General features: G+C 41.8%; 1 protein-coding gene across 4 annotated transcripts in view; it reads right to left on the reverse strand.

The window, feature by feature from the left end:
- Positions 1 to 23,970, reverse strand: part of LOC129821904 (leucine-rich repeat and fibronectin type III domain-containing protein 1-like protein) — a 129,084-nt gene extending 105,114 nt beyond the window's left edge. For 3 of the 4 annotated variants that reach the window (XM_055879637.1, XM_055879635.1, XM_055879636.1), the window contains exon 1: positions 22,931 to 23,970. The gene's annotated coding sequence lies outside the window, so the exon portion shown is untranslated. The remainder of the gene's footprint in view (positions 1 to 22,930) is intronic. The other variant, XM_055879634.1, reaches the window with a different exon arrangement.
- Positions 23,971 to 24,426: the final 456 nt, after the last annotated feature.

Raw genomic sequence — 24,426 nt, forward strand, 5'->3', positions numbered from 1 at the left:
TCAACCTCCAGTCCACACATCACATCAGACTACGTATGCACAGCCTCCATCAGACCACACAGACATACGCATGACAGCACAAAGAGTCAGAACTGTTAGATACAGCCTTTGAGTTCCTTTGAATTGAAGATTGTGCCTGGCATACCATTTCAGCCATTCTGAGCAATCTTTTCCACCCACTGAGTACTACTACCCTACCAGTGGTGCAAGAAGCATATGGGAAACTAAAACATTGGTTTCTCATTGCATTCATGTTCAAGCTCTTATAGGTTCTCCTGATGCCAATAATGATTAGGTTTTTGTTATTTTGGTATTTTATTATGAATTCCATTAGCTGTTGCTAAACCAGCAGCTACTCTTCCTGGGGTCCACACGGCACATGACATAATACTGAACATGAAATAGACAAGAACAGCTCAAGGACAGAACTACGTTAATTTTAAAAAGGCACACGTAGCCTACATAACAATACATACACAAACTATCTAGGTCAAATAGGGTAAAGGCGTCGTGCCGTGAGATGTTGTTTTATCGTTTTTTTGAAACCAGGTCTGCTTTTCATTTGAGCAATATGAGATGGAACAGAGTTCCATGCAATAATGGCTCTATATAATACTGTAGGCTTTCTTGAATTTGTTCTGGATTTGGGGACTGTGAAAAGACCCCTGGTGGCATGTCTTGTGGGGTAAGTGCGTGTGTCAGAGCTGTGTGTAAGTTGACTATGCAAACAATTTGGGATTTAACACATTCATGTTTCTTATAAAAAGAAGAACTGATGCAGTCAGTCTCATAATGGTAAGATTACCGGAAAACAGGTGGTCTATCTACTGCTATTGTAGCCTCTCCTGCATCCGTGCTACTTTAAAAGGAGCCAATGGAAGATAACCTTGAGTGGTTTAGACTGAAAGTAGTAATAGAAGAACTGGACAGATAAAAATCATCTGAATCGCAAAATCTAATTTGACTTGGCTGGACACGGTGAGAAGGAAGGAAGGGGACAGTCCACAGTTTATTTTTCTTGGTTGGGCAAGATAAAATTATGAGATAGGTTAAAGGTACAGCCACATACAATATTAACACATTGCTCTGTTAACACGTTATCTGCACCAAGGCGTTTGTGCCCATGATGCTTTGCAAAGCAAGTGAAAGTTATCCACTTTCCCAGGCGGCGTACCAGTAAAATGGAGAGATTGTCAGGCTGCCGAGGGGGTATGAGAAAAAGCATACCCAGCAGCGTGTCTACACAGACCCCCTTCCCTGGGAGCCTCACTGCTGTCACGGCAATGGAAGCTGCTAGCCCCAAATCACATATGTGGCTCATGGGGAAGCAGAGCCCGTTCCTAGCCCTGTGATCCAGGAACAGATCAGGTTCCTAACAGAGGCCCTGTCACCGCACACCTCCCCTTTGATCAGCCAATGGAAGCATTCTCCCCCCCCGTCTCCCACCCAACCACCAACACCCGGAACCCTTTTAAATCACACGGGTACTACGGCAGTTGGCACGCTGTGACAGCGAGAAATGTAAGAACTCTGCAAAGTTTGCCGTGTCAAAAGAACCTAGAAAAGATATGTCAAACACTTTGTTTGCAGTGTGTAGACTTTGTAGAGCAACAAATCTCATTTGAAGTTTTTCTTAACCTCTTTCAACTGTCACTCGGTGATGCCCATTAACGGAAAAAAAAGAAAAAGAGCTGATTCAGGATAAGTTAAGTTGTTTCACTACAGTACATAAGCGTGATGAAGTCACCAGAGAAGAAGTGTCAATGTGTAGAGCTAGGCTCCTGTCACTAATAGAAAGAGACTGCTTGGCTCAGTTGGGGCCCAGGCTGAATGTTAGTCCTCATCACAGAACCAACTGTTGATCTCTGATAGTACGAACTGGCCACAAACAGACAGAGAACACAGGTATAAATACACAGGGGATAATAGGGGAGATGGGTGACACCTGGAGGGGGTAGAGACAAGCACAAGAACAGGTGAAACAGATCAGGGCGTGACAGTACTATCAGAGATCAAGGTAAGACCCAGATGCAGACTGTCAAAGTAACAATGTTTATTGTGGCAACAGGGGCAGACAAATACAGGTCAAGGCAGGCAGGGGTCGATAATCCAGGGTAAGGGAAAGGTACAGGACGGCAGTCAGGCTAAGGGTCAGGCAGAGTGGTCAGGCGGGCGAGAACAGGGTCAGGACAGGCAAAGGTCAAACCAGGAAAGAGAGGCTGGGAAACAATAGGAGCTGAAAGGAACAACGCTGGTAAGCTTGAACAAACAAGACACTCTGGCAACAAACTGACAGAGAACACAGGTATAAATACACAGGGGATAATAGGGAGATGGGCGACACCTGGAGGAGGGTGGAGACAAGCACAAGGAGAGGTGAAACCGATCAGGGCGTGACAAAGCCTAGTTTTCCCAAGACAAGTTTATATTTGATTTGAGCTTTCGACTCGACTTCCACGTTACGTTTGCTCGCTTTCTCTCTGAAGTTGTTTCCATCTGGAATATTAACTTATTATGGCTGGTGGCAGTATAGCTTGAGTAGCTTGGATGAATAAGGTGCCCAGAGTAAACTGCCTGCTACTCAGGCCCAGAAGCTAAGATGTGAAAATTATTAGTAGATTTGGATAGAAAACACTCTGAAGTTTCTAAAACTGTTTGAATGATGTCTGTGAGTATAACAGAACTCATATGGCAGGCAAAACCCTGAGAGAAAATCCAACCAGGAAGTGGGAAATCTGAGGTTTGTAGGTTTGCCTATCCAATATACAGTGTCTATGGGGTCATATTGCACTTGCTAAGGCTTCCACTAGATGTCTACAATCTTTAGAACCTTGTTTCAGGATTCTACTGTGAAGGATGAGGGAATGAGAGCTGTTTCAACCAGGTGTCTGGCAGAGTGCCATGAGCTCACTCAGGCACGCCCCCATGAGAGGAAGCTGCGTTCCTTTTCGTTTCTAAAGACAAAGGAATTCTCCGGTTGAAACATTATTGAAGATCTATGTAAAAACATCCTAAAGATTGATTCTATACATCGTTTTGACATGTTTCTACGAACTGTAATGGATTTTTTTGACTTTTTGTCTGGCCTGCGCGTCATGAATTTGGATTTTTGAACTAAACGCGCGAAGAAAAAGGAGGTATTTGGACATAAATTATGGACTTTATCGAACAAAACAAAGATTTAATTGTGGAACTGAGATTCCTGGGAGTGCATTCTGATGAAGATCATCAAAGGTAAGTGAATATTTATAATGCTATTTCTGACTTATGTTGACTCCACAACATGGCGGGTACCTGTATGGCTTGTTTTTGTGTCTGAGCTCCGTACTCAGATTATTGCATGGTGTGCTTTTTCCGTTCATTATTTTTGAAATCTGACACAGCGGTTGCATAGGGGGGTGCTGTTTTCACTTTGGAAAAAATCATGCCCAAATGAAACGGCCTCGTACTCTTTTCTAGATCATACAATATGCATATTATTATTACTATTGGATAGAAGACACTCAGAAGTTTCTAAAACTTTTTGAATTATGTCTGTGAGTAAAAAATAACTCATTTTGCAGCAAACTTCCATGCAGGAAGTGAAAAATCTGAAAACGAGGCTCTGTTTCAGGGCCTGCCTATTCAATTGCCTTATATTTATCGATATGCATGCACTTCATACGCCTTCTACTAGATGTCAACAGGCAGTGGAAGGTGGAATGGGGTGTCTAGCTTGATCTGAGGTCGAATGAGAGCTTTTGGAGTGGCAGGTCAGGAATTTTCTTTGTCTACCAAGGCGCGCGAAGTACCTCAACATTGTCTTCTGATAAGCGTTCGGTTTACACGGCGAATATCTCCGGCTCTGATTTTATTTGATACATGTGATAATAACATCGTAAAGTATGTTTTTTCAACCGAGTTTTATCAGATTATTCAACGTTTACTGGGACTTGGAGTTTTCCGTTCTTTGCGTCGAGAGAAGATGGGAACGTTATCAACCTTGGCTAGCATTGTGGCGCGAATTCAATAGAAGAAAAGGACATTCTAAAACCAAACAACGATTTATTCTGGACCAAGGACTCCTTGTACAACATTCTGATGGAAGCTCAGCAATTCTTGCTCGTACAATATGCATATTATTACTATTGGATAGAAAACACTCTCTAGTTTCTAAAACCGTTTGAATTATTTCTCTGAGTGAAACAGAACTCATTCTGCAGCACTTTTCCTGACTAGGAAGTGGAATGTCTGAAATCGATGCTCTGTTCTTCTTCCTGCCTATAAATGGGCACAAGACTTATTAGTATACATGCACGTCATACACCTTCCTCTGGGTGTCAAGAGGCTGTGAGAGAAGAAATGAGTTGATTATCTTGGTCTGAGATGGAACACATCATCTTGGAATGACGTGTCCACCATTTTCGGTACTCTGAAGAGCGCGAGCTGGACAGTCGGATTGCCTTTTGTTTAGATGCCGTTATAGGCGACTACAATCTCCGGCTTTGATTTTATTTGATACATGTCACCATATCATCGTAAAGTATGTTTTTTCAATATGGTTTCATCAGATTATTGACATTTTTTCAGGAGTTTTACTGTTTTCCGTTCCCTCCCGTTTGTTGACATAGAGAGTTTTGTGCCACTAGGCTAGAGCGCTTGCTAAATGAAGAGGGAAAGTTGCCGTTCTGAATCCAAACAGCGACTGTTCTGGACAAAGGACACCTTGTTCAACATTCTGATGGAAGATCAGCAAAAGTAAGAAACATTTTATGATGTTATTTCATGTATCTGTCGTAGTCGCCGGTGCCCAAGTGTTTCTGGCTATTGTGCTAAGCTAATATAACGCTACATTTTTTTTCCGCTGTAAAACACTTAATAAATCGGAAATATTGGCTGGAATCACAAGATGCCTGTCTTTCATTTGCTGTACACCTTGTATTTTTCAGAAATGTTTTATGATGAGTAATTAGGTATTTGACGTTGGTGTCTAAGTTTTATGGCTGCTTTCGGTGCAATTTCTGACTGTAGCTGCAATGTAAACTATGATTTATACCTGAAATATGCACATTTTTCTAACAAAACATATGCTATACAATAAATATGTTATCAGACTGTCATCTGATGAATTTGTTTCTTGGTTAGTGGCTATTTATATCTTTATTTGGTCGAATTTGTGATACCTACTGATGGAGTAAAAAACTGTTGGATTAAAAAAAGTGGTGTCTTTTGCTAACGTGGTTAGCTAATAGATTTACATATTGTGTCTTTCCTGTAAAACATTTAAAAAATCGGACATGTTGGCTGGATTCACAAGATGTGTACCTTTCATATGCTGTATTGGACTTGTTAATGTGTGAAAGTTAAATATTAAAAAAATATATATTTTTGAATTTCGCACCCTCCACTTGAGCTGGCTGTTGTCAAAAGTGTACCGGCGTCGGGCAGCAGCCATAAGAAGTTAAGAACCAGTGTATCTTTCATTTGCCATACAACAAGTATTTTTATGTAAAGTTTATGATGAGTTCTTTGGTCAGATTAGGTGAGTGTCCAAAATAGCTCCGGACATTCTGGGGAAATTTTGCTACATATTCACAATGTATAACCACGGTTTGCAGCTCTAAATATGCACATTTTCGAACAAAACATAAGTGTATTGTATAACCTGATGTAATAAGATTGTCATCTGATGAAGTTGTTCAAGGTTAGTGATTCATTTTATATCTTTTGCTGGTTTTTGCGAAAGCTATCTTTGCGGTGAATAAATGCGTTTGTGTGTTTGGCTATTGTGGTAAACTAATATAATTCTATATTGTGTTTTCGCTGTTAAACACTTAAAAATCGGAAATATTGGCTGGATTCACAAGATGTTTATCTTTCATTTGCTGTACACCGTGTATTTTAGTGTACATCAAAACTTCTGATAGGCTAATTGACATCATTTGAGTCAAATGGAGGTGTACCCTTGGATGTATTTCAAGGCCTAGCTTCAAACTCAGTGCATCTTTGCTTAACATCATGGGAAAATCAAAAGAATTCAGCCAAGACCTCAGAAAAAACCTGGTCTGGTTCATCCTTGGGAACAATTTAAACGCCTGAAGGTACCACGTTCATTTGTACAAACAATAGTACGCAAGCAGAAACACTATGGGACCACACGGCCGTCATACCGCTCAGGAAGGAGACACGTTCTGTCTCCTAGAGATGAACGTACTTTGGTGCGAAAAGTGTAAATCAATTCCAGAACAACAGCAAAGGACCTTGTGAAGATGCTGGAGGAAACAGGTACAAAAGTATCTATATCCACAGTAAAACGAGTCCTATATCGACAAAACCTGAAAGGCCGCTCAGCAAGGAAGAAGCCACTGCTCCAAAACCACCTTAAAACGCCAGACTACGGTTTGCAACTGCACATGGGGACAAAGATGACACTTTTTGGAGAAATGTTCTCTGGTCTGATGAAACAAAAATAGAACTGTTTGGCCATAATGACCATTGTTATGTTTGGAGGAAAAAGAGGGAAGCTTGCAAGCTGAAGAACACCATCCCAACCGTGAAGCACGGGGGTGGCAACATCATGTTATGGGGATGCTTTGCTGCAGGAGGGACTGGTGCACTTCAAAGTAGATGGCATCACAAGGAGGAAAATTATGTGGATATATTGAAGCAACATCTCACGACATTAGTCAGGAAGTTAAAGCTTGGTCGCAAATGGGTCTTCCAAATGGACAATGACCCCAAGCATACTTCCAAAGTTGTGGCAAAATTGCAAATGACAACAAAGTCAAGGTATCGGAGTGGCCATTACAAAGCCCTGACCTAAATCCCATAGAAAATTTGTGGGCAGAACTGAAAAAGCATGTGTGAGCAAGGAGGCCTACAAACATGACTCAGTTACACCAGCTCTGTCAGGAGGAATGGGCCAAAAGTCACCCAACTTATTGTGGGAAGCTTGCGGAAGGCTACCTAAAACGTTTGACCCAAGTTAAACAGTTAAAGGCAATGCTACCAAATACTAATTGAGTGTATGTAAACGTCTGACCCACTGGGAATGTGATGAAAGAAATAAAAGCTGAAAGAAATCATTCTCTCTTCTATTATTCTGACATTTCACATTCTTAAAGTGGTGATCCTAACTGACCTAAGACAGGGAATTTTTACTAGGATTAAATGTCAGAAATGGTGAAAAACTGAGTTTAAATGTAGTTGGCTAAGGTGTGGCTAAGGGCTCTGGCAGTGCTCCTCCTTGCACAAAGGCGGAGGTAGCGGTCCTGCTGCTGGGTTGTTGCCCTCCTACGGCCTCTTACGCGTCTCCTGATGTACTGCCCTGTCTCCTGGTAGCGCCTCCATGCTCTGGACACTACGCTGACAGACACAGCAAACCTTCTTGCCACAGCTCGCATTGATGTGCCATCCTGGATGAGCTGCACTACCTGAGCCACTTGTGTGGGTTGTAGACTCTGTCTCATGCTACCACTAGAGTGAAAGCACCGCCAGCATTCAAAAGTGACCAAAACATCAGCCAGGAAGCATAGGAACTGAGAAGTGGTCTGTGGTCACCACCTGCAAAACCATTCCTTTATTGGGGGTGTCTTACTAATTGCCTATAATTTCCACCTTTTGTCTATTCCATTTGCACAACATCATGTGAAATTTATTGTCGATCAGTGTTGCTTCCTAAGTGGACAGTTTGATTTCACAGACGTGTGATTGACTTGGAGTTACATTGTGTTGTTTAAGTGTTCCCTTTATTTTTTTGAGCAGTGTATATATATATATACTGTATATATACACACAGTAAAAAAAACATCTTACACCATATCACGGGAACACTGGACCTGCCTGTCAATCTCAGCATCTAGACGATAGCATAGTTTTCCTTTTCATGTGAATGTGTCATACCATCACAGAACTAGATACAGCTGGAGCTTATTCTAGTTCTCAGAATCATAAGTACAGCCTAAACCCTAAATCCACATCAAGTGCATCAATAAAAATAAAGGCCACACATCAAACTTTAATGTTCGCGTCCATTACTAGACACGCATATGGTGTTAATTAGTAGATGTTACAGAAGTTACAGAGTGCCCCTTTTACAGAGTCTCCATATAAAATGGTTGAATCAGACAGATTAACCTTTATATATGAGTGATTCATTACGAAACCAGGACAAAAAAGGACCATGATTTTGGGGATTTTCACTAAATATAATCCATAGAATAGTTCTTTGGAGGATGAATTATTGACGTATGTTAAACATTTGCATCTAAAGGCATAATTAAGAAATAAGTAATCGAATTTGCATATTTCTGACATTTTGGCTTTACACAGGCCTCCTGTAAACTCCATAGTGTTTCATCTGTAGGTGCTGCAAAGCAAATATGCATGTTGTGTGAAGCTTTGCTGCTTGCTCTGTAACACGAGTAGTATTTAGATTTTTTAAAAGCACATTAATTTATGACTATTGAAAAATATAAACATTAATATTGAAAGACACCATTTTGGATGAACAATATATTGAAAAAATTGCCTAAACATAATATACTCTACGGGCATATCAAAGTTACAGAATGGGATCTCTGCTAGTTTTAAAGTTATGACCCATTTTATAGAGAGAAATTGGCATAGTGCTTACAAAATGGCATAGACGCTTAAAAATTGAATCATAACTCTAAACTAGCAGAGATCCCATTCTGGAACTTTCATATGCCCATAGAGTATTATGTTCAACAATATATAATAAAATGACCAAATCTAAATAAATAAAACATTTGATTAATGTTTACATTTTTCAATATTTATAAGTTAATGTTTTTTTTTTAATTGATATTAAAAAAAACGATCATATTACATAGCAAGTGGTAAAGCTCCATATGAAACCAATTGTTTCTTTGTAGCACCTACAGATTAAACATTATGCGAGTCTTGAAGGACTAGGCAAGTCGGTTGAGAACAAATTCTTATTTACAATGACGGCCTAGGAACAGTGGGTTAACTGCCTTGCCCAGTTGTAGAACGACCGGTTTTTACCTTGTCAGCTTGGGGATTCGATCTAGCAACCTTTTGGTTACTGGCCCAACACTTTAACCACTAGGCTATGCCACCCCATTGATATAATATAAATGTAATATTATTACACTTTAACACACTCATTAAACGTGAACTTTACATTCATAGCATATTTATAATATATTAAAATAATTTTTTTTTAAATCATCACACTTCAATACATGTATTAAAAGTGTTCTTTAGATTTGATAGTTTTTTTCAGTCTTTAGTATACTAAAAATAAACTATCATCAACCTTCAATACACTTATTAAAACACTTTAAATTAATTGTTTTTCAGTCTTTAAGTAAACTATATGCTCATTATCATTAAACTTAAAAACACAAATTAAAACTGTACTTAAATTTAGTATATTCATTCAAAATACACTTGGAGTTGTTTTTAAGTTGAAGGATATTTTTTCTTAAATGAAACTCTATACAATGCCTTGCAAAATCATTTATACCCCTTTATTGGGTTAAAAAGTGGGATAAAAATTATATTGTAATTTACTTTAATGTCAAAGTAAAAAATGTATAATACAAATTAGATAACTAAAATATAGTCATTGCTTAAGCATTCAGCCCCTTTGTTTAGGCAAGCCTAAATTAGTTCAAGGGTAAAATTTAGCAAAGCAAATCACAGAATATGTCACATGTTTTTTTTATGACTAACAAGTCCTCTGTCCCCCATGTAACATCTGTAAGGTCCGTCAGTCAAGTATTGAATTTCAAGCACATATTAAACTACAAAGACTAGGGAGCCTTTTGAAAGCCTCATAAAAGGGAAGTGGTTGATAGATAGGTAACAATATGAAATCAGACATTGAATATCTCAAGCATGATCAAGTTAATAATTATACTATGGATTATGTATTAAACATATCAAAGACACAGTCGTCCTTCTGAACTGAGCTGCAGGACAGGAGTGAAACTGCTCAGTGTAACGGTCGTCTTGTGGTGAATGAGCGGACCAAGGCACAGCGGGTGATGAATACATAATGAATTTAATAAAGAAAAGAATAACGATGACGAAGCACACTTTAGAAATTACAAAACAACAAAACGACGTAGACAGACCTGCACTTGAGAACTTACATAAACACGAAGAACGCACGAACAGGAACAGACTACATACACGAACGAAAACGAAACAGTCCCGTGTGGTGTGACATACACAGACACGGAAGACAATCACCCACAAACAAACAGTGAGAACAGCCTACCTTAATATGGTTCTCAATCAGAGGAAACGTCAAACACCTGCCTCTAATTGAGAACCATATCAGGCAACACATTAAACCCAACATAGAAACACATAACATAGAATGCCCACCCCAACTCACGCCCTGACCAACTAAACACATACAAAAACAATGGAAAACAGGTCAGGAACGTGACACTCAGGGTTTGTACCACGAGGCCATTGTGAACGTAAAACAGTTAGAGTTCAATGGCTGTGATGGGAGAAAACTGACGATGGATCAATAACATTGTAGTGACTCCACAATAATGATTTAAATGACCGAGTGAAAAGAATAAGACAAATGTGCAGAATAAAGTGTTTTACACAACATACAGTACATCTTGTATGCAACAAGGAACTAACGTAATACTGCACAGCTAAGGAACATGCTTCCAGAGAGTATACTTTTTTATATCTCAAGAAAATATACATAAGTATACTTTCCCGAAAAAATATTTAACTTAAATGTCCACAAAATATATTTAAAACCTACTTGCATGTGCACAAACATTTGCATATTACCCAGCATCCCTTTCTGCAGCTGAAGTTTTAATTTAGTTTTGATTTAGCATTGAAGGTCCCCAAGAACACAGTGGCCTCCATCATTCTTAAATGGAAGAAGTTTGGAACCACTAAGACTCTTCCTAGAGCTGGGCACCTGGCCAAACTGAGCAATCGGGGGAGAAGAGCCTTAGTCAGGGAGGTGACCAAGAACCCGATGGTCACTCTGACAGAGCTCCAGAGTTCCTCTGTTGAGATGGGAGAACATTCCAGAAGGACAACCATCTCTGCAGCACACCACCAATCAGGCCTTTTTGGTAGAGTGGCCAGACGGAAGCCACTCCTCATTAAAAAGCACATGACAGCCCACTTGGATTTTGCCAAAAGGCACCTACAGTACTCTCAGACCATGAGAAACAAGATTCGCTGGTCTTATGACTGGGGCAAAGGTTCACCTTCAAACAGGACAATGACCCTAAGTACTTATGCAAATGTGATATTCAAGTTTCATTTTTAAATTAGCAAAAATGTCTAATAGGCTGACCACAAAAATAAATGTAGGAATATATGTTAATCAATTATTGCACCCACACTGCTCGCGTGCACCAACGAGTGTCTGCGTTGCCAAGGGGTGAAATAGAAGTCATTCCTATTTCTGGCGCAGATCGTGCTGCAAGTCCTGCCTCTCCCATCTCCTTATTGGTTTATAGAAGCAATTACCCACGTGCCATCTCCTCATTGGTTATACCCACGTGGGTGATTGAAAGACAAACTGTTTTGCCTGTCGTCGTGGTAATACTTTGAAGGTGTAGATGCCAATCACTATATAAGTTCAAAGATGAAAAAGCCTGGAAGGAGGAGAGATGACTAGAAACGATTCGGTTGACCGTTTTATGTGTGGATTAATTGTCGGAGTAGAGGACCTTCTGCATCTCAGGTAAAATAACTCAATGTTTCTATCCCAGGACAAATTAGCTAGCAAGTGCAAGCTAACTAGCTAAATGCCATACATGTTTAATGCTTTTCGACCTGTCCCCAAATGAATGTCATTGGTTCAGAGTTTGTTTTGATATTTTAACCTGCGTGTCGTGATCGCGTTTGGTGTAGGGGGAAAAATACATTCATGCATGATAGCGCACGATGGCGCACGCGCACAGCCGGTTTGGGATCCGTCTGATACATTTGTAAAAACATCTAAAAACCTGTTTTTGTTTGGTCATTATAGTGTGTAGATTGATTCAATCCATTTTAAAATAAGACTAACATAACAAAATGTGGAAAAAGTCAAGAGGTTCTTCAAACTCATTAAATTATACATTTAATGGTAGTAATTATGCATTTCTAGGTTGCTGCATTAGGGAGAATGATCAACCAGTCATCTGACAACACCGCTTAATCATTTACTCATTAACACATCAACTGACTGTACAAATCATTAAGAACACCTGCACTTTCCATAACATAGACTGACCAGGTGAATCCAGGTGAAAGCTATGATCCCTTATTGATGTCACTTGTTAAATCCACTTCAGTGTAGATGAAGGGGAGGAGACAAGTTAAAGAAGGATTTTTAAGCATTGAGACATGGATCATGTATCTGTGCCATTCAGCGGGTTAGTGGGCAGGACGGAATATTTAAGTACCTTTGAACAGGGTATGGTATTAGGTGCCAGGCGCCCCGGTTTGTGTCAAAAACTGCAACGATGCCGTTTTTTTCACAACAGTTTCCTGTGTGTATCAAGAATGGCCCACCACCCAAAGGCCATCCAGCCAACTTGATAACTGTGGGAAACATTGGAATCAACAAGGACCAGCATCCCCGTGTGTGGAAGACTTTCAACACCTTGTCCATGCCCTGATGAATTGAGGCTGCTCTAAGGGCAACAGGGGGGCTACAACTCAATATTAGGAATGTGCTCTTCATGTTTGGTACACTCAGTGTACATTCCAACATCCATTTCTCAAACTTCTTTTAATTTCTGTGAAAAGGGCAGGGCATTAAACAGAATAATCAAATCTGTGAGATATCCCCCAAATAGAAATAAATCACAGTGTACTTTCCCCTCTCTCACCACGGCCTCTCCCGCTCTCTCACTGGGGAGCAGAGCAGACAGATGTCACCCTCTGAACAAATCACATCTCTGCTAGTCTAGCAGCACAACTAGAACTGTCATGTGACCGCTACACACACTCAGGTCAGTTGAGTTAGTGCCAAGCCCATCTGAGAGAAGGGACTTGAAGCCAGGCAACAGAATACATCAAGGGGAGAGCCTGTCATGTACACACACACACACACACACACACACACACACATACTCTTACATAACAGCAGTTAGGACACACTGATCACACTCAGGAAGGCATATTATAGACCATATGTTACCATGCACTTAGAGTAGAGTTCAAATGGTGAAAATGGCAGACAGACCCAGCTCTAATTCAGCCACTTATGGCCATGAAACACGAGACGTAAGAAGAAAACAAGTATGGGGGTTAACAGCATGAGACCTATATCTAAGTCGAGTTAAGCCATTGAGAGTGGAGCGGATGTTGTTGGTTAAACTACTGTAGGCCTAATAAAAAAACAATATACTTAGAAAAAAAAGGTTCTATAGGGGATCTTCGGCTGTCCCCATAGGAGAACCCTTTTTGGCTCCAGGTAGAACCCTTTTTGGGTCCCATGTATAACTATATGTGGAAAGGGTTCTAGATGGAACCCAAAAGGGTTATACCTGGAACCAGAAAGGGTTCTTCAAAGGGTTATCCTATTGGGACAGCTGAAGAACCCTTCTAGATAGCAGTTTTTTAAATTTATTTTATTGTGATCGAGTTTTTATATTTTTTGTTGTTGTCAAGACAAACAAAAAACACAAACCAACAGACAGAAATTGCAACTTTTTTCTAAGAGTGTATGTATGGGTTAGAAAGAACGAGTAGAAAATAGCACTCCTATTGCTCAAGAACAATGCATATCTAAGGGCCCTATAAATAAAACAAGGCCCTTATTAAATATGTAACACTGTCTCCATTAACATATATTACCCTTGGCAGACAGCCACCCAGAGGTAGCGGGAACCTTTTACAGTTGAGATGTGAAGGTTTGAGATTCAAATGGTATTCTTCTGATAGAGTGCACTTGGTGTACCTATTTAAATGAACCATCAACATTATCACAGCTAATTTGAGCCGAGGGAACAAAAATGAAAAGTGAACGTGTGAAATAAGGTCCTTACGTGATAGGAACATTCCATTTTGCCTTACAAAAATATGGCTTATAAGTCTGAGTTAAAATATTTATTTGCTCTCAGTTTGTTAAATGCTATGTTATTTTAAATGCATCTTACACTGCAATAACAACACCACTAGCTTTCATGGGGCACATAAATAAACTAGTGGGATTCATAACTAGAATAAAACATTACATACTGTCACACATCAAGGGGAGAAGGAATGTGGCTTCTCCATTCAGGCTGGCCATGAAAGTCATGTGAAAATCAGCCTGTTTAAGCATGCGCCCCCATTACCCATATCGATGTGAGGAGCGATATCTGCCAACAGATCTTTGTCACTTTGACAGTACCTTAACTCACTGCGCGCTGTACATACCAATGCCTGTGATGTATCCTGGAGTTGGTCTCCCCAAACTTCACACCTTAGCTCGCAGGGGGAAACCTAGAGTTGTGCTTGGTTAGCAGACACTATCTGTGATTGACTGTAATGTATTCTGAATGCAGTAAAAAATATGGATAAAAATGCACTATATAGTAAAACTTAGTCCTGCTCATACTCTGGATCCGCCTGATGACTTCCTGAGGCCTTCATCAACATTACTGACATCCTAACCTCTGTTGCCCTGGCCTAACTTGACCTAACCTAACTCAATTCAGGGCTCTGGGCTGCATCTTCTCTCCAATTACCAAATGGTAAGAAAAAAACAAGAAAGTGCTATTGGCTTCAACTGACTTGAATTACAAAAAGATGATGACAAAGTATTTCTCAAACCAGCTAGACAAGTAATCTGCTGCCTGATAGTCAAGGCCCATGAGGGACCTAATTACAGACGTGCAATTTACAGCACCCAGTAGAATCACCACACTCCACGTAAACTAGTGTATAATAGTTTAGCATGGAATAATTCACCACAGTTGTTCTCAACATAAGCCGTACAGCACTCAGGTTGACGTAGGTCTAGTGTCTACCCACCCTGTGCCCACACACACATGCCAAGCCACACAGCTGTTACAGGGATCATTTGCAGGGCGCTGGAGCAATGTGATGACGTGGCAGAGATACTACGGAGAACATTGAACCCCTGACCCCTGAAATGTGCCAGCGCAGCATCCACATCCTCACATAGATCTGCATAAACAGACGTAAACAGGCAGCTTGGACAATGCCGCTCCACCACACTAATGCATTCCACCGCTGCTTGAGGAGCGGGTTGTGTAGTTGTTTAACCTGCTGTAAAGGTGTACAGCCTGTGTGCTAACACAGCACGTGTAATTCCTCACCGGGGCCAGGGTCAAAAGACTGTCACGATAAGAACCTCTCAGTTACCATATCTTGTTCCATAAAGACTCTGTCAATCATAGGCGCTTTGTTTATGTTTACAGCTGTTTGGATGCAAAGCCGGAGGGAGAACAACGAGAGAGGAGAGCGTCCTGGAGCGTTGCACTGTGGGGGAAGGGGTTAAGCGGGATACAGACAGTACTGTACAGAACGCAGCCTGAAGTACAGTACTGCTCTTTGATGGGACATTTCCACAGCAGCAGCTCTCCTACTTAGTCGTGCATGTCCATCCCTCATCCTCTCCTCATGAATAGATCCTCTGCTTTTTGTTTTATATTTAGATCAGGACCAATCTGCTCGAGGCTCTTTGTAGCGAGTCAGCTGGGGTATGTGATCCTGCCTGTATAATCCTGATCATGAACCTGGCACAACCACGTCTGCCTCCATCTGCCTCCTTTTCCGGCCCTTATCCCAACCTGATGTGTGTCACTAAAGTCTCAGCTCAGGAATCCTCTCGACTGGCACACTAACCTTGGCAGCACTAATGCTAATGCGGCTGGTTGGATGTACACAGGCCCAGATGTGGCAGCACTGCCTGGTGACATTGACCCGGATAGGTCTGTATAGATCCCACTGTCTGATAGGAAAGGACGCGGATGGTTATAGAGAACATAGTTATTTACTGTATATAATCCACTCGACAGGCTGCACTAGGCTGCGGGGGGGGGGGGGGGGGGGGGGGGGCGGACGGACGGACACTGATATTTTCTGTGTGTCATGGTTGATTTGCTGGCCAGGTGCTGTGCCCACTAGGACTAATATAAAGGTCCAGGCAGAAATATGTGACTCTGGACGTGCACAGCACAGAAGCAGACCTGGCCGTGAGGTCTGTCTCAGCCCAGCCCGGCACAGCACAGTAGCAATCCATTAATACCCCATCTCACTAGGCAGTGAGTGGCATCGGTCCAGATGCCTGACAGCAGAGGTCAGAAGCAGGCTGATTGAGATTCTGGCCGCTCGATAGGCAGGATGCAGCAGGATTGAGTCACCTCGGAATGCGGCAGCCGGGAGGCGTAGTCCCACAGAGCCAGATCTGTTCTCCAGAGGGGATTCGGCAAGTGATTAGTTCTGTCTGTGCCAGTGGTTACAGCAGAGAGGGAAAGTGAGAGAGAGAACGAGAGAGAGAGACAGGTGGTCGGGCAAGAATAGAGCACAGAATACAGGCCAGGATATAAAGTCAAAGGAAGGAACTGTTGAGATAAGATAAATGAGGAGCAGGAAATTAAGGTTAACTTGTGTAATAACAGGGGATGGGACTTTCTGAATCCCAATATTCCATCAGTGAATGATATTTAATATTCTATAGCCGACCTAATGAGATAAGGTAAGCATATATTTATAAGTAGCACAAAGTCATTACTCCCATACTTAACCTCTACCTCAGTGTAAAATGGCAAACCCAATGGAACTGAAAGACTCTCGTTTGCTTACCTAGTAATTAGGAATTAAATGAGAGCCTTCCTAAAGGTTGCAAGCAAATGATTGCAATTACAATGTTACATTTTAACGGTGAGGTGCCATAGATGCGTAATCCTCTCGCTTTGATGTCATCCAAACGAATAAGAAAGGTCAAATAGACAAGTGGCATAATTAAAAAGGACGTGTCTGAGCGAGATAATAATAGTTGTACAATATATGGAACAAGAATTCGCTAATGGAAAAGTTTTGGGGAAATTAGAAAACTATACACTATGAGATGCCACGGTCTCTTTCCTTTCTTGCATAGCCACAGTAACAGCCAACATGAGATGCAGAAGGCTACAGTCCCCAGCTCCAGGTCCAACAATAACCATAGAGTCCAAGAAATTGACACTGCAATTGCTGCCCGCCTTTTCAGACTCAGAGGTGTCAAAAGGTTTCAAGCACAGTATCAATCTGCTTCCATCGTAAAGGCTGGTTTCTCGAGTGAGATGGTGGAGCGACAGACCCTCCACTTTAGTCATAAGCCTGGTCTTCACATCTGTTCCATCACAGTGGGGGGTAATAGAGAGATGGGGGAGTTTAGTCAAATACACTTCCACAACAGTCTATTTGGGTTTGATAAGGATCAATTGGTAAATTACATGCTGGGCTGATTGTGGATCCACAGCGAAAAAGGTCCATTGTGATGCAGTATAGTGGAAATGCTTAGTGTGCTTGTGGAGAGCTACGCTTAGTGGTGTTAAGTACTGGATGGATTGGAGGGGGGTTGGGGGGTTAAGGGGTGGTACTGGTGATGGGAGGGGTGCTATGAGCACTGGGGAGCTGACATACGTGACGAACAGGGAAAGCAGTGTCATTAAGTAAGGGATCTGGTTGCTAGCTGGGATGTTAGTCTTTGTTGAACATAATTATAAATGTATAAAACACACTTCCTGTCAATCACGCTCCCTGTGCTCCTCAGGTAGTAAGACTTTCTTTCGTCATCATAAAGCACCATGCTGACTACAAGCCTACTGTAGTGTAGAGATTTCAGTCTCAATCCCAGGGAGAAATGCATAAAAAATGTCCTCAAAGAAACCCATTTGGTGCTGTGCCTTCTTATTTTGGGGAAGACCCTACCATAACACACACTTGGAAAAGCCTTGTCCAAAAGGAATGTATTAGATTCATTGAACTGATGCACGGATCGAATCAATAACACACGCTAGTAAGAGCATAGTCATTGTGAAACATTCAGCATGGGAGCAGATAATGAAGGCCAGGTTTCATGGCGTAGCTGGCACGAAGCGTTGTCAAAGATGCCAGCTACATCAAGGTACTGTATATGATAAGACTTCAGTGTGCTGCTGAAACACGGGAGACTCTAGCACTTTCCTAGCTCTCGTCAAAAAAACAGGAAAAGTATTAATAAGTGTCTGACACATCCATCTCAACATACTTTTACGTGTGATGAAAACCCCTTGCACATTTTGAGGATAACATCACTTTACCAAATTTTACATTAGCATACAGCTACTCCTGATGTTCTGTCTTTTTGCCTCCATCTTGGAGCGTGATTTGGTTTTCCTGGCACCGGGGTCCTTAGGGCGAAGACAGGTGGGGTGTCACACTAGTTGAAACTTAATTACCCACCTGACGTGCTCACTAACATGGCATCCTGATTGATAAACCCATGACTTTGAGTTTGACTTTAAAATGATTGGTGGCCTTACGGACTGAATGGAAGAACACCCGTTTAAGAAGCGCTTGCTAAGCAGGAACCAACACCTGCATTATGAACAGATCATGTGATTTGTCCAAAACTGCTGAAAGCTAGCACCTCGGTGGACATTGTTACTGTAGCCTACAGGCTCTGCTCCACATAGAACTAACCAATTCTTCCCAAAAACGTTAACGAGACCCTCCGGCAGGCGATCACAAATGACGACTGAGCTAATTCTCCACACAGGAGCGATATAACACTATACATGAATTTCAAAATGCATCATGAAACATGCATGCACCTTTCATCTTGATGTAGATCTCAGATTAGAATGAACTATTGTTAAACTGTCTTCATTTTAGAGAGAGATACATTTTGGGACATTTCAGGAACAAAACTCAACAGTTCCTTGTTGTCTTGACACGATTTGTATTCCATGAAAGCATACATGTTAAGGTCTTCGAGTAAAACAATTATAAATATGTAAATCTAATTTCTGGAAAATCCAACTGATTTCAGGACAATCCTTACAAACCCTCCCAAGGCCAGGATGCTCCACCAGGCCTATTCTCACATTTAAATAGCGAAACCAGGAGCAGATGGTGCAGCCATGTGCCTTATTATAGAGCCATGCTGGCACTGACAGCCACAGACTGGCGGCATGATGTCCTACATGGGCGGAGGGCACTGTCATTTTATTTGTCCCTGCCTGTCACCTGTCTTAGAGACAGAGGGTTAGACGGTGGGAGAGGGGATGGAGGGGGGGAGAGAGAATCTTGCAGAAAGTCAGAAATCCATCCATCATCGCGGGACAAAGAACGCCAGACAGCACTAATAGATCCCGAGAGATACCTCGGGAGCGCACACACTCTTTGTCAATTTGAGGTCAGTGTATCTCAATATTCCGATGTCAAGTCTTATTTGTCACCTCAAGGGCACAGCAGCATGATAAAAGGAGGGAGATAACAGTCCACACATGCACACAGATCCTTGGCAGCTGTTAAACAACCCAGAGCCAATATCAGCCTACCCATTAACACACACAGGGAGGGGATCAATACAAGAATGCAGAGGGCAACATGTAACTGCCAAAATAGAGGAAACACCAACATAAAGTGTCTTAAAAGGGTGTTGAGCCACCATGAGCCAGAACAGCTTCAAAGCACCTTGGTATAGATCCTACACGTGTCTGGAACTCTATTGGAGGAATGAGACACCCTTCTTCCGTGAGAAATTGCATAATTTGGGGTTTTGTTGATGTTGGTGGAAAACACTGTCTCAGGCGCCGCTCCAGAATCATCACTGGGACCGTGCTCCCACCCATCTACATGAAGGGCCCCACACACCCCAGCCACGAGCTATTCATTCCCTTACCATCGGGCAGACGGGTATCAGAGCATGAGGTCTGATAGAAACCGTCTCTGAGCCGGTTGGTATCTACAATCCATCAGCCTGCTGAACACTTGAACTGGACTGACCACCTGCACTGATTCTCCACACCTTGGTACACATACACTCACACAGACATATATATATATATATATATACACACACACATATATACATTCGTCCTACATAGGGCTGGGAATTGCCAGGGACCTCAAAATACGATATTATCATGATACTTAGGTGCCGATGCAATATGCATTGCTATTCTCACGATTCGATACTGGGCTTTTTATTGGGATTCCATGATAAAAACATATTTTGTCACCATATGTCTGCTGCAGAGAGACAAGAGAAAACTAGTTAGGATCAGTGCTGGAAATCAAAGTGCGGAAAACAAATTGGCTCCCTATTTTAAAAAGAAGATGGAGAACAATCTGTGTTTTGGTGAAGGTAAAGCCAACTAGCGCAAAGATAATACTGCAAAATTGTCAAAAGGATACGATATATCGTCCAAAATAATATCCCGATATGTAACTGTATCTATGCCCCCCCCCCCATCACTAATGCTACACACACATCACAACCAGACTCTAATTATGAATGCTAAATACTGCATAATTTAAACACTTTCGCCCCAATCCCCCCTTCGCCAAAACAGGTGTAAATTGTGCCTTCCTGTATTATACTAATGCCAAAATGTTGTCTTAACTTTTATTATTTATTATTGTTGTTGCATTGTCAAGAAGGAACCTGCAAGTAAGAATTTCGTTGGACAGTGTATACCATACTTGATAACTCCAGTAAGTGTTCAATTGGGTTGAGATCTGGTGACTGAGATGGCCATGGTATGGTTTACATCGCTTTAATGCTCTTCACACCATTCAGTGACCACTCGTGCCCTGTGGATGGGGGCATTGTCATCCTATGGGGGCATAGCCATGGTAGCTAAATGAATGGCCTGCCCAGCATTTTTATACATGACCATAACACATCAGCAATACTATATGCATTCCGTTGCTTTGCCATCAGCGGCGCGTCAATGCGACGTTCTACCTGCTACACAGAGTGAGTCTGTTTTGAGAGCTGAGAGGGGCAGAAGCCAAGAGTGACTTGATTCTATTTTCCCCTACTGTTCTGTACCATATTAATCGATTATGTGTAAGTACAATAGCTTTGGTCCAACTTTTCGCAAGTACTCATTAAAGGGTTGCTAGTGTTTGTACTAAATGATCTTCTAATTACACAAGTTGCTTTTGTTTACATTGTGAACATAGTCAATGTAGCTAGGTAGCTAGAGTGTGTTAGCTAGTAGCTTCTTGACTAAATATTAGTAAAATAACCAGTGGTTTATAGCCGAGGACATAACGCAAACCAAAATCCACTTTATTTCTCCGTATTTCAATTCACTGGACGGAATGAACTGCCGCGTCAGCTATCGAGAATGGAACCTCGGGCAAGTCTTGAGCTTGGACGCTGCCATTGGACGCGATGCAACGCGAGCACAACACGGTCAGTAACGCAGTCTTCATTACGTTCAAAGGAAGCATTCCCTCAATTGCTGTAGTGTAGCAGGACCATAAGCCTGATGGGATGCTAATTGATGAATTAACTCAGGAACCACACCTCTGTGGAACCATCTGCTTTCATTTACTCAAGTGTTTCCATTATTTTGGCAGTTACCTGTAGCTAGCCAGACAAACATGCATGTAATAGCTGACCTAGATTCTTTAGTAGCACGTTAACTTTGTTCCCACAGATATAAGAACATTGTCATGTGAAGCATAACGGACATAGCTCATGTGAAGAGGGTCCTGCAAGCTGTGGCTGGTGCTCCGTGGCCCCCTACCTGCGGTACAAAATAAGACATTCCCAGGCACTGCAGCTTGACATTCAGAATTCTCCTTGCTGGATTTACGGTACAAGGGATATAGAGCTAGGTGCTGCATCAGTGGAAAAATACACTGCCATGATTGGGCAATGAGGAGGAGAGACCTCGGCCGCGGCCAAAAGCCGAATTGCACAGGCTCACCTACGTTCATTAGCCGAACAGCCAACTAGCTCAGGTGGAACGGATTCATTAAAAGTGGTCTTGCGTTATGCAATGCCAATGGAAGCGAATGATTAAAAGTAATTTAGAATTATTAAATAAACACAGGTCCACCAGTGTGCAATAGAAAATAAAAGACTAGACCAGACGTTAAATTGTTCCACTACTTATCACATTACTCATATGCACAGGCATTTCCTGAACTTCCTCCTCCCAGGGTGTCAATTGATTTTGTGAGGCACATAAGTGTCCCAACATAAACCCTGTATAGCCTTGTGGAATTGCAACGTGATTGAAGATCGATTTCAGAGACACGGTCTCGCCCTTTTTCTTTCTTTTCGAAAAGGATCAACATAAATAAACACGTAGGCTAGGATCTGTTCGGCCAACATGGTTGAAAATAATTTCCAAATGCTTTCTTCATAATCAATACTGTCTTCACATTTTTTGGTTACTATCTCCGATAGGCCATAGTGCACTTGACACACAATCGAATCGATTTAGAAAAGGACAGGGCTTAAGACGCATATTTCACAAAGTCTCAAATCAGTTTGATGCGGTGTAAGACAGTATTTGTCACAAATCAAGACAGAGAAGAATGACCAGATACAATAATGTGAAGAGTAAATATCTGGATGGGGAAACAAAACTTGATAATAACCACATCTACATTTCCTGTGGTTGTTTGTGGTGAGACAATCAAACGAGACTAGAGTAGTCATCTTTCTCCTAACGGATCATGATATGAGGTTTTACTTTTGAATGGTGCAATAGCCTATCCATAGACCGTTACACAGCATTCTGTTGTAGACCCCCACCACGACAAACAAACCACACCTGATCCACACCTCGTATTAGCCTACCATAAAATGCAATTACACATGGAACTCCACTGTCACACAACAGCTCAATGTGACAATACTTGTACATCTGTAGAAACAATTATCAATTTTCTCTTACTCTGTTTTGTCCGAATTTCTAAATCTTTCATATGAGAAAACAATGAAATCATGATGATAGATGGTTACCTCTGTTCCTGAGCCCGATGTTACCTCTCCGTTGTCTGTCAATCTCCAGTAGGCTATGCAACGAGGTAAATAGCCCGAGTAGATTTGAGCAAGAAATGCATCGATTTGCCGCCGGTCTGCTTCCCCAGTAGCAGAGTGAAGAAGCACCACAACCAGACAAGATTTCTGGACTTGGTGCTCAAAGAACACTCACTTGCACCGCGGAGGGCAGTTGCGTTGCAATTAGTTCCCACGTATATTATCACACAAATGAGTAGCATCTATGCGTGGGATATCCAAGTATGACATTTCTTCCGTTTTAGCGTCAAACGACTCGACCCAGACAGAAAATACTTGTTTCCAAATGTTTTCTCCAGAACACAATCGTCCTTCCATATAGTGGCAGTGATTGTAAATTAATCTGCTGAGTCCAGCATATCCGCGCCCAAATTTCGATCGTTAGTAGCCTTGTTGAGGCAGGAATATCCGTATCAGATATACATCCTTGGAGCGAAGACCTAGAAGTTCAGTCGGTGGTGTCCAGTGCTAACCTGACGACCCACACTACATTATTCCGCTGCACTAGTTCGCGGAGAAGAAACTAACGTCCGTGGGCGTGGCGTACCGTTTGGCCGGAGCAAGGAGTCTGGGTAGCCAGACAAGTCCGGTGCAGCACTGACAGGCAGTGAGCGGCCGGCAGCGGTCCCAGTTGCGAAGTGAGGGGCGTTTTGAGGAGAGGTTTGAGCCAGTTCACGCATTTATCGCGCCCCTCTGTGCACTGAGTATTAACATAGCCTTCTCTCCACAGCCAACAAGCTCTTTCCACCTCCGACTTCTATTGGCAAAATGGTACTGCGTTTATGGGATTACAAATCGGAAATAAGGGTAACGATGACTGTCAAGTCATGCCATCGAGCGTGGTGTTCCGCTTTAGGAGACAGTGTATTGACTGCTGTCAAAGAATATGTCGTATTGACATTAAAGCCTTCATCACAAAACGGAGGACCCCTAATCAAATAGAAAAAAGCTCACCATTTAGGATGATGATGCGTGCGCGTTGATGAAGCGTCTACATTAACCAACCCACAGCAGGGAGTGGATTACTGTGCTCAATTGACATGTTTGAGATTTCATAGGATTATTTTAACGTACGCAATTATAGGATTAATTTGAAGAAATGTTGTACACACAAACCACTATTTTTTCAGAGCCATGTGATGGGGATCGTGCAGAGAGGGGCTACACACAGTATCCTTTCTGATACATGTAGATCGAACATGTAATATAGGCTATTATATTTAAATTAATATTGATTAAGACTAGATACCACAATGACTCAATCGCACCAGTGAAAACTGTGATTTCAGGGCCCGAACTCGCCATAACGTTAGTCAGTTCATCACCACGGACAGCGCCGAGGACGGATAGAAATTCAGCACCGTTTCCTCATGTAGTAACATGGACAGCAGCAAGCTTTTGGTCTGAAAATCCTGTCTGATCAGATCACAGCTCTCACT

The sequence above is a fragment of the Salvelinus fontinalis genome, chromosome 24, assembly GCF_029448725.1.
Source record: "Salvelinus fontinalis isolate EN_2023a chromosome 24, ASM2944872v1, whole genome shotgun sequence".
Lineage (NCBI taxonomy): Eukaryota > Metazoa > Chordata > Actinopteri > Salmoniformes > Salmonidae > Salvelinus > Salvelinus fontinalis.